Source organism: Psammomys obesus, unplaced genomic scaffold (assembly GCF_907164565.1).
Source record: "Psammomys obesus unplaced genomic scaffold, mPsaObe1.curated_primary_1811, whole genome shotgun sequence".
NCBI classification, from domain to species: Eukaryota; Metazoa; Chordata; class Mammalia; order Rodentia; family Muridae; genus Psammomys; species Psammomys obesus.
In genome coordinates, this window is record NW_026596101.1 from 18,564,253 (window position 1) to 18,576,722 (window position 12,470).

A 12,470-nucleotide genomic window follows, 5' to 3' on the forward strand; every position below is an offset into this window, starting at 1 on the left:
TTTGTGGTTATCTATAAATTCTGTAGAAGATAAAACTTGAAAAAGACATTAATTGTTTACAGGTTTAGAAAAGTACTGTGCCAAATTAAAAGATTAAGTTCACTGACTTCCAGGTTGTACACGTTAGCATTGATATGGTCCCTCCAGGCTCCATAAGTTCTGTTTGCCTTCCTTGGATTTTAGGCTATAAAGATGGAAGATCGAGTTCTGACTTTGAATACTGCCCATGAGAGCCAAGATCAGTGCTGTCCAAAGCAACAGACACAAAAAGGGGCAGCAGTTACCAAAAGTATTGTGTAGATTGACCTGTTCGCATAAACATTTGATGACCTCTAACTTTTTCCTGATCCTCTGCCCATTTGAACTTCCTTGGTCGGGAGGGACACTCTCTCACCCTGTTCATGTGTTTCAAACTTGAAGTCTGAATAGGCAGCCTTCCCCATAGTCATGAGTAAGTCACTCCAGTGTTGGTATAATGTTCTTGTGGAATGTATACAATGTACCTTTGTTCATTCAAATGCTGATTTCTTCCCCCCCCCCCCATCTGGTTTCAATCTGGATATTGCATTGTGATGTTTATTCTAAGCATCAACTGTCTCAAGTTTGTGTAAACATGCCACCATTTGTTCTCTGTATTGTCAATAAAACAACCAGCCAATGCTGAGCAATGTCCCAAGGTGGGACATCCTGGTCCAGAGGGGAGGAGATAGAAGCAAGTGGGAGGAGTCAGAGAGGAGAGATAGGCAGGAGATGACTTGGAACCATGAGGAGAGATGAACGGGCCCTAAAATAGGACTAATAGCAAGTATAATGTGGGAAATTTGAACGAAAGGAAACTCTGTGGGCTTGGAGGTTGAGGATGGAGTAACTATTACCCAGCATTGTGCTCTAGGTTAATTAAATAAATCCTAGTCTCTGTGTGGTGATTTGGATATACAGCTGGTTTAGGAATAACCACTGTTTAAATAAAAGGTAAATCAATAATAAATACTAATAATCTACAACACTCCAATATTTAGCAGTCCTTCCTACTTAGACTTTCTCAAAAACTAAATTCCCTGTTAAACAAGAAAGCAAAAGTATGAGCAATACTGCCTTTAAAAGAGATACACAATTTTAGGAAAAAATAGGCAAATATTAGATACACTTGGGTATTTTTTCTAATTCAGCTTTAGCTCTTAATATTCCTTGTATATTTTAACCTTGGTTTCCCTTTAAAGCTGTCAGTGACTCTCTTTCTGTGTTTTTTTCCCCCCTTCAGTTTTTTTTTTTTTTTCCAGCATTTCTTTAAGGGATTAAAATCTTATCCACCCTGGTCAGTTATCAAAAGCTTTGAAGCCTTTGTTGTTCCCAGGCCATTTATATTGTAATCTCGTCTCAAATTCAGCTGGCCTCTTTATACTTATATATTAGAGAGGAAAATGCTTCTTTATTCTTTCTCAAGTGACTGACCCCATTTCTCTGCTGATTTTTATGCTTTTTACCCAATAAGGGAGGGGGGGTGGAGGGGTTGCATCACAGTAGTTCTAGAAGGCCACGTCCTTCCAGGGACTATTGTTTAAGGGGAATGGAATTTCATTCACTCTGAGCTTGCTGTATCCTCTGGTTTCACCCTCTATGCACAGAATTGGTCTTTCAGGGTCACAGCTTGCACAATTTAAAAAAGAAATCTAGGCCCTTTGTCCTCTCTCTCAGAATTTAACTCTTTCAAGAAAACTATATGTAAACCCAATATGAAATGGGTTTTAATCAGAATCATAGGGCAGATCTCCAAAATACTTCATTAGCCAAAAATACTGCTTTGTGTCCCTGACTCCTGATCTAGTCATTATCTCTCTCATCCTGGCCAATTTCTTTTCTGTTTCTTTTGAAATGTGTTTGAGTCCATAGGATTCTGGAGAGGTAAGAGGTCAAGAAAGATTCACTGAGGCCAAAGAAAGAAAGAAAAATTCAGAGTGAGGGTGCTGGCATTTCTTGGGCAACATGTTCTTCATATTTGTGAACTCTGCAGTCTAGATATGACTGGCTTGCTCAGTTCCCGGCCTCATAGCCTCCACCCTGACTCATCAGATCTCTAGATTTTGCTAGAGGGTAAGAAAAAAAATGACTCAAATTTGAAATCTTTGCTCTGGCTCCAACCTACTTTTAAAATCCCATAGGTCCCATATTTGACTAGTCAACAGATATTGTTACTTCCTCCTGTGTTTGAATTCCTAAGCAGTTGGATAAAAGGTCATCTGAAATACCGCCACCTCCATCTCCACCAAACAAATTTATATCTGCAGCCTCGAACCCCATCTAAAGTATATCTAGTAGCTCTAATCAAGTAGCTGTTGCATGGTAGTTCTATTCAAAAATGTTTCCTCATAGTATTGTGCCTATAAATCTTCAAAGTAGATAGAAAGCCCCCTTGGGGTAGTTAATATTGATAGCCAACTTCATAGGATCTAAAATTACCCAGGAGACAACTTTCACAGCACACTACTGAGGCATTATTTAGATTAGGTTAGCCTCTGACCAGGCCTGTGAGGGATTATCTTGATCAGGTTAACTGAGGACATGTATATTTCTTGGGCTTGGGTCTATACAGAAAGGAAGAAGCAAGGTGAACAGGAACATTCATCGTTTGTTGTTCTCAGCAGGCAACATGTGACCATCTGCCTCAGCTCCTGCCACTGGGACTCCCCCCAACCCCTGCTGTGATGGACTGTACCCTTGAACTGTAAACCCAAATAAACCCTTGCTCCTTGAAGTTGCTTTTATCACAGCAACAGGAAAAGTGACTAAGTTTCATTCTTCTATGCTCAAGGAGGTACCTGACCAGGGACTTTGCAGAAGTAAGGAAGGTAACAGACCTTATGGTATAGAGAGTAAACTGGATTATCTGTCAAATAATTCCTGCCTTTGGAAGAAGAAAACTTTCTTTAGCAAGACTCGGGAAAATGTTGCAGAATGTGAAATGGTAAGCATGAGCATTCTACCCCAGGTCTACCTACAGGTAGAACTTGCAGCATGAAACAAATGAATAGATGAGATCTAGAAATAAGCTCAGGGCACTTGAGCCCCAGCAGAGAACTAAAGCTTGATTTTTGGCCAGGTATTTCCATCTGCCTGATGTGTATACACTACATAAAAGCCCATCCTGAAGAACATCAGGGGACATTTAAACCATTGCAATGGACACTGGGCATGGTAGAGCATTCATTCATTCCACCTATCAGGAGGATGAGGCAGGAAAGTCACAAATGTGAGGCTAGCCTGAAGTATGTAATGAGATCCTAGCTTTAAAATAACAACTGTCATCCAAACAATCATTAGGACTTACTTCAAAAGTCTATACTCAACAAAATTTGAAAATCTAAATGAAATGGACAATTTTCTTGATCGATTTGACTTACCAAAGCTGAATCAGGACCAGGTAAATCAAATAAATAGTCCTACATCCCCCAAAGAAATAGAAGCAGTCATCAAAAGTCTCCCATCCAAAAAAAGCCCAGGACCAGATGGCTTCAGCGCAGAATTCTACCAGACCTTCAAAGAAGAGCTAACTCCAATTCTCTTCAAACTATTCCACAAAATAGAAACAAGAAGGAACATTACCAAACTCATTCTATGAAGCCACAGTCACCTTGGTACCTAAACCTCACAAAGACTCAACAAAGAAAGAGAATTTCAGGCCAATCTCCCTTATGAACATTGATGCAAAAATACTTAACAAAATACTTCCAAACCGAATCCAAGAACACATCAAAGATATTATCCACTATGACCAAGTAGGCTTCATCCCAGGTATGCAGGGGTGGTTCAATATACGGAAATCCATCAATGTGATCCACCATATTAACAAACTGAAAGAAAAAAAACCACATGATAATCTCCCTAGATGCTGAAAAAGCATTTGACAAAATCCAACATCCATTCATGTTTAAAGTACTGGAGAGATCAGGGATACAAGGCACATATCTAAACATAGTAAAGGCGATATACAGCAAGCCTATAACCAACATCAAACTGAACGGAGAGAAACTTAAAGCAATCCCACTGAAATCAGGGACAAGACAAGGCTGCCCACTCTCTCCATATCTCTTCAACATAGTGCTGGAAGTCCTTGCTAGAGCAATAAGACAGTTGAAGGAGATCAAGGGGATACAGATGGGAAAGGAAGAAGTCAAATTATCACTATTTGCAGATGATATGATAGTATACATGAGTGACCCCAAAAACTCTACCAGGGAACTCCTACAGCTGATAAACACCTTCAGCAAAGTGGCCGGATACAAAATTAACTCAAAAAAATCCGTAGCACTCCTGTATACAAAAGACAAAAGGGCTGAGAAAGAAATTAGAGAAACAACACCATTCACAATAGCCACAAATGACATAAAGTACCTTGGTGTAACCCTAACCAAGCAAGTCAAAGACTTGTATGAAAAAAATTTCAAGTCTCTGAAGGAAGAACTAGAGGAAGATATGGGAAGATGGAAAGATCTCCCATGCTCATGGCTTGGCAGGATTAACATAGTAAAAATGGCCATCTTACCAAAAGCAATCTACAGATTTAATGCAATTCCCATCAAATTGCCAACACAATTCTTTACAGACCTGGAAAGAAAAATTCTCAACTTCGTATGGAATAACAAGAAACCGAGAATTGCTAAAACAATCCTCTACAATAAAAGATCTTCTGGAGGTATCTCCATCCCTGATCTCAAGCTGTACTATAGAGCAACAGTTATAAAAACTGCATGGTACTGGCATAGAAACAGAATGATGGATCAATGGAATCAAACAGAAGACCCAGAAATAAACCCACACACTTACGGACACCTGATTTTTGACAAAGATGCCAAAACCATACAATGGAAAAAAGATAGCATCTTCAACAAATGGTGCTGGTCCAACTGGATGTCTACATGTAGAAAAATGAAAATAGATCCATACTTATCACCCTGCACAAAACTGAAGTCCAAGTGGATCAAAGACCTCAACATAAAACCAGACACATTAAATCGGCTAGAAAAAAAAGTGGGGAATACCCTAGAACTCATTGGTACAGGAGAAAACTTCCTGAACAGAACACCAACAGCACAGGCTCTAAGAGCAACAATCAATAAATGGGACCTCATGAAATTGAAAAGCTTCTGTAAAGCAAAGGACACCGTCATCAAAACAAAGCAACTGCCTACAGATTGGGAAAGAATCATCACCAACCCTTTATCTGACAGAGGACTCATATCCAATATATATAAAGAACTAAACAAGCTGAAAAGCAACAAACCAAGTAATCCACTTAAAAAATGGGGAACAGAGCTAAAGAGAGAATTCTCCGTAGAGGAATATTGAATGGCAGAGAAGCACTTAAAGAAATGCTCAACCTCATTAGCCATTAAGGAAATGCAAATCAAAACAACCCTGAGATTTCACCTTACACCCATCAGAATGGCCAAGATGAAAAACTCAAGGGACAACACATGTTGGAGAGGTTGTGGAGAAAGGGGAACCCTTCTCCACTGCTGGTGGGAATGTAAACTTGTACAACCACTCTGGAAATCAATCTGGCGCTTTCTCAGACAACTAGGAATAGTGCTTCCTCAAGATCCAGCCAGACCACTCCTAAGCATATACCCAAAAGAGGCTCAAGTACACAAAAAGGACATTTGTTCAACCATGTTTGTAGCAGCTTTATTTGTAATAGCCAGAAGCTGGAAACAGCCCAGATGCCCCTCAACTGAAGAATGGATGGAGAAACTGTGGTACATTTATACAATGGAGTATTACTAAGCAATGAAAAATAAGGAAATCATGAAATTTGCAGGTAAATGGTGGGACCTGGAAAGGATCATCCTGAGTGAGCTGTCCCAGAAGCAAAAAGACACACATGGTATATACTCATTCATATAAACATACAACATAGAATAAACCCACTAAAATCTGTACATCTAAACAAACTAAGCAAAAGAGAGGACCCTAACTAAAATGTTCAATCCCCATCCTGAAAGGCAAAGAGGATGGACATCAGAAGAAAAAGAAAATAGCAAACAACCTCGGAACCTGCTACAGAGGGCCTCTGAAAGCCAGAAGAAAACAGGAAACAACCTTGAAACCTGCCACAGAGGGCCTCTGAAAGCTTCTGCAGTATAGACTGTCAAAGCAGATGCGGAGCCTGATGGCCAACTGATGGGCAGAGTAAATGGAATTTTATGTAAGAAGTGGGAAATAGTAAAAGCTGGAGGGGACGGGAACTCCACAAGCAGAGCAACAGAACAAGATAATTTGAACATAGGGAACTTCCCAGAGACTCATACTCCAACCAAGGACTATTCGTAGAGATAACCTAGAACTCCTGCACAGATGTAGCCCATGGCAGTTCAGTGTCCAAGTGGGTTACATAGTAATGGGAAGAGGGACTGCCTCTGACATAATCTGATTGGCCTGCTCTTTGATCACCTCCCCCTGAGGGGGGAGCAGCCTTACCAGGCCACGGTAGAGGACAATACAGCCAATTTTGATGAGAACTGATAGACTAAGATCAGATAGGAGAGGAGAACCTCCCCTATCAGTGGACTTGGGGAGTGGCATGCATGCAGAAAGGGGAGGGAGGGTGGGATCGAGAGAGGAGGAGGGAGGGGCTTATGGGGGGATACAAAATGAATAAAGTGTAATTAATAAAAAATTAAAAAAATAAACTATAATTAAAAAAAATTAAATTAAATTAAAAAAAAAAAAAACAACTGTCTGTTTCTATGCCAGTACCATGCAGTTTTTATTACTGTTGCTCTATAGTATAGCTTGAGATCAGGGATGGAGATACCTCCAGAAGATCTTTTATTGTAGAGGATTGTTAGCTATTCTGGATTTCTTGTTATTCTGTATGAAGTTGAAAGTTTTTCTTTCAAGGTCTGTAAAGAATTGTGTTGGTAACTTGATGGGAATTGCATTGAATCTGTAGATTGCTTCTGGTAAGATGGCCATTTTTACTATGTTAATCCTGCCAAGCCATGAGCATGGGAGATCTTTCCATCTTCTGATGTTTTCTATTTCTTTCTTCAGAGACCTGAAGTTTTTTTTTGTTTTTGTTTTTGTTTGTTTGTTTGTTTGTTTGTTTTTTTGTTTTTTTTTTCAGACAAGTCTTTGACGTGCTTAGTTAGATTTACACCAAGGTACTTTATATCCTTTGTGGCTATTGTGGAAGGTGTTTTTTTTGTTGTTGTTGTTGTTTTTTTTTTTTTCCCTAATTTCTTTCTCAGCCCTTTTGTCTTTTGTATACAGGACTACTGATTTTTTTCTTTTGAGTTAATTTTGTATCCAGCCACTTTGCTGAAGGTTTTTATCAGCTGTAGGAGTTCCCTGGCAGAATTTTTGGGATCACTCAGGTATACTACCTGCAAATAGTATACTATCTGCAAATAGTGATACTTTGACTTCTTCCTTTCCAGACTGAATCCTTTTTTATCTCCTTTAATTGTCTTATTGCTCTAGCAAGAATTTCAAGAAATATGTTGAAGAGATATGGAGAGAGTGGGCAGCCTTGTCTTCTACCTGATTTCAGTAAGACTGATTTCAGTTTCTCTGTTTAGTTTGATGTTGGCTATAGAATTGCTGCATATTGCCTTTACTATGTTTAGGTAAGTGCCTTGTAGCCCTGATCTCTCCAGGACTTTGAACATAAATGAATGTTGGATTTTATCAAATGCATTTTCAGCATCTAAAGAGATTATCATGTGGTTTTCTCCTTCACTTTGTTTATATGGTGGATTACATTGATGGATTTCTGTATATTGAAATATATACACCTCTGCATGCCTGAGATGAAGTCTACTTGGTCATAGTGAATGATATCTTTGATATGTTCTTGGATTCAGTCTGAAAGTATTTTGGTTGAGTATTTTTGCATCAATGTTCATAATGGAGATTGGCTGAAATGCTCCTTTTTTGGGGGGTCTTTGTGAGGTTTAGGTGTCAAGGTGACTATGGCTTCATATAATGAGTTTGGTAATATTTTTTCCGTTTCTATTTTGTGGAATAGTTTGAAGAGTATTGGTTTTAGCTCTTCTTTGAAGGTCTGGTAGAATTCTGTGCTGAGACCATCTGCCCTGAGCTTTCTTTGGATAGGAGACTTCTGATGACTGCTTCTATTTCCTTAGGGTATATAGGACTATTTAATTTATTTACCTGGTCTTGATTCAGCTTTGGTAAATGGAATCAATCAAGAAGTTGAACATTTTTATGTTCATTTCATTTAAATTTTCAAATTTTGTGGCAAATAGGCTTTTGAAGTAAGACATAAAGATTGTTTGGATTTCCTCAGTGTCTATTGTTATGTCCCCCTTCTCATTTTTGACTTTGTTGATTTGGGCTGGTGGATCAATGTAATCAAATAGAAAATCCAGAAATAAACCCACACACTTATGGACACCTGATTTTTTACAAAGATGCCAAAAACATTCAATGGAAAAAAGATAGCATCTTCAACAAATGGTGCTGGTCTAACTGGATGTCTACATGTAGAAAAATGAAAATAGATCCAAACTTATCACCCTGCATAAAACTAAAGTCCAAGTGGATCAAAGACCTCAACATAAAACCAGACACACTAAACCTCTTAGAAGAAAAAGTGGAGAACAGCCTTGAACTCATTGGCACAGGAGAAAACTTCCTGAACAGAACACCAACAGCACAGGCTCTAAGAGCAACAATCAATAAATAGGACCTCATGAACCTGAAAACCTTCTGTAAAGCAAAGGACATTGTTGTCAGAACAGAGCGACTACCTACAGATTGGGAAAGGATCTTCACCAACCCTATATCTGAAAGAAGGGGGAAATAGAAAGACCTGAAGGGGACAGGAGCTCCACAAGGAGGGCAACAGAATCAAAAAAATCTGGGCCCAGGGGTCTTTTCTGAGACTGATGCTCCAACCAAGGACCATTCATGGAGATAACCTTGAACCCCTGCACAGATGTAGCCCATGGCAGCTAGGTGTCCGAGTGGGTACCCTAGTAAGGGGAACAAGGGCTGTCTCTGACATGAACTTAGTGGCTGACTCTTTGATCATTCCCCCTGAGGGGGGTGCAACCCTACCAGGCCACAGAGGAAGACAATACAGCCAGTCCTGATGAGACCTGATAGGCTAGGGTCAGATGGAAGGGGAGGAGGACCTCCTCTATCAGTGGACTGGGGAAGAGATAGGAGGGAAAGGGGAGAGAAGGTGAGATTGGGAGGGGACGAGGGAGGGGGCTACAGCTGGAAACAAAGTGAATAAATAAAAAAATTTAAAAAATAACAATGGTCATAATAAAAATTGTTAACATTGACGGAATCTAGTTAACATAGTTTGAATGACCAAAAATCTCTGCCAGAACTAAAGATAGAGTAGACAGTCAGCTTCTCTGTACAGAGCAAATAAGTGGAGCAAATAATGGGCACACTGACAAACCAGGAAGTGTGTGTGTGTGTGCGTGCTCTGCATGCCTGCCTGCCTTTCTGTCATTTTGTGCATGTATGTAGTCTGCTATTGGTATTTTGAGAATAGTCTGTCAAGATTAAGAGAACTGAAACAGCTGTGTTGGAAGAAGTGCAGAATGGTTTAAAGTCTGGTATTTTATTGCAGAAGAAAAAAATGGTGATATGAGACATAGGTCAGCATGTGCTTTTCCTCCTTCATAAAACAATGAGGCATAATCAGAGTGTGCACCTTTTTTGAAGAAAGCAATGATCCAAAGAAAAAGAACCAACGGAAGGCACACAGCCTACAGAACTTTTCTTCACAGAGGTTATTGGAACCAGAGAACATCCTGTCTCCAAAATGGATCATGGGAGAAATTACTCATGTCTATATACATTTTGGTTGTGATGCAATGTTACTCAAATGTTATGAGATGATGCAAATAATCTCTTCTCCAGCAGTTTGGAAGGAGCTCCTCGCTGATTGGAAAAAAAAAAAAAAAAATGCTAAACTCTCTTTCGATTATCCTAAATAATGTAAATATTTTTTGGAAACAGGTTTGCCAAAAGGGTTGTGACCCACAGGCTGAGAACCAGTGGCCTAGAACACTTCCACCCCCACTCCAACCCCTTCAGCTAGCTTTGCGACCTAACCTCACGGTGCTTACACGTTTCTCTGTATCAGGGTTTCTTAGCTGAGGCATCACTGACGTGAGGCCGGACCGTATTCTTGTTGTAGGGTGTGGTACAGCCATGTCTTCCCTCTTGGAGGAAGGATGGAAACTCCTCTGAGTCAGGGAGCTCAGAAAGCTGCAAGTTCCTAAGGCTCCTCCCCGTGGGTACGGAACCCGGTCGCAGTTGCTGGGGTGAAGAGCCTCCTCCGGCTTGGCTGAGCTGCCTGCAAATTGCACGGGGGAGTCTGTAGTCCTTGCCCACGCTGGGGTGGGCTTTTCTGTGACTCAGCTGCCTTTGCGTCTTCCTGTAAGTCGCCCCAGAAAACTCAATGGGTCACACAGGTGGTTTGTCTTTCATGCTGTGTCTGGGGTGAATGGACATTTGTCTTCCAAGGGAAAAAGTCACGCAACATACGTGTAGTCCTGTGCATCGTGGAGCATTTAAACAGGACCACGCTGCGCCTGCTCGAGGCCAGCAGCTTGCTCTCTGCCCGCTGTGGCTTATCTCCAAGCGTGGACAAACGCCCCTGGGAGCCCAAATCTCTTTAATTGAGAACCACCTGTTTCTTGTCCCTGACGATCTCACACTTGACTCGGTCGCCAGAAAGAGACATTTTCATGTTAGAACGCATGCTGTTCTCTCTCCTTTGCACGCATGGAACGTATAGGTTCCTCCCGTTCTGTCTTTAGGGCTGGGTTTAGCAGTCTGAGTTCGCTGGGCGCAGCATCCACGGCCCTTTCCCCTTTCACAGGGGAAGACGCAGCAGGTCGGGATCAGTTGCTGAGTACTTCACTAGCATGTCTTTATTACGCGGCGTGTGTAGGCAGACACCAAAGAGTTTTGACTAACAAACACTGGGGCTGTGCAAACATTAGTCAACAACCCCCAGTGTTGCACTTTAAAAAAAAAAAAAAAGAAAAGAAAGAAATTACATTTTCTAATGCAGGTATTAAGCAGTAAAAGCTCGAAGAAATAACCTTGGAGGAAAACCTGGCACAGCACGTGTCAAAAACAAATCACTACTTCCAATTAATTCTTTCCGTGCTTCTGACCTTCATGACTCTTTTTAGCTTAATTCATTTTATACTTAAAACCTGTATTTTATCACAGCCTGACAGTCTTTTGTTTGTTGTCCATTAACTCCAGAAAGGTCACATCATTAGATAAAGCCCAGTGGCAGGAGAAATACAGTAATTTGCCAATGGGAAACATAAGAAAAGTGACTTCATTTTTTATGTGGTCCCATAACTTTTACCTTGGGGTTGCTTTTAAATGTTATTATTCAAAATCGAAACTTATGTCTAAAATAAGTGCAGCAAAGTACACGGAAGAAACAAATTACTTAGAACTCTGAATCTAAAGTCACGGTTATTTTATACAAATAAAAATTAGGACGGTGTTTAAAATATCGTTCTTTGGGTTTGAAGAGCTACCAAAGAAAGCGCCTACAGTTTCTAGGCAATTGATGTTGTGTGTTCCTCCCTTGGCTTTTAAGAAAATTTATGCAAGAGAGAATATGAATGTGGGATGTGTTTAAGGCATGCGTGTGTGTGTGTGTGTGTGTCTGTGTGTGTGTGTGTGTTCATACAAAGGAGGTCAGGGGATGTGTTGGGTTTCCTGCTCTACAATGATCCCTGTTATTTCCTTGGGACAAGGTCTCTCACTGATCCTGGAGTTAGTTTGACAGCCTACAAGTAGTTTGTCAACTACTCCTCAGCTGGAAGGTAGGGCTGTGATCCCCTCGCTGCAGTGTTTGTCTGTGTAGGTCTGGGACAGGCAGCCGCAGCTTCAAGCTCCTCCATGCACATCAGTGCAGAAGTTTTGTCTCTTTGTCTTTTTGTTTCATTCTTGTCCTCCCTGACCTCCGGCTCTTCCTCTTGAACTTCTAGTCCTCCTACCTCTCCCAGCTGCTGGGACTCACTGTCACACTTGGTTATGCAATGCTGACTATTGAGCCTAGGGTTTTGTGTATAGGAAGCAAGCACTCTACCAACGGGGCCACATCCAGCCCAGTTAGCTTTATTTTATTTGTTCTCTGACAGTTTCATGTAGGTACAGAACACATTTTGATCATGTTTGCCCCCATGATCTTCTCTTATTCCTGCCCACCGAACCTCTTCTTCCTGACAGGTCACCTTCGTGTGTGTGTGTGTGTGTGTGTGTGTGTGTGTGTGTGTGTCCGTGTAAATGTATGTGAGAGTGTGTAGGCTCCCAGTGAGTCCAGTAAGGGATGCTTATATAAGAGTGGGTCTGGAGGAAGGGTGTCTAACTCCCAGCTTTAGACTGAAGATTAAGATCAGCAGCCTCTGGTGAGGGTAACAGGAGATGACGTCATGGTGGAGTACGTGAGA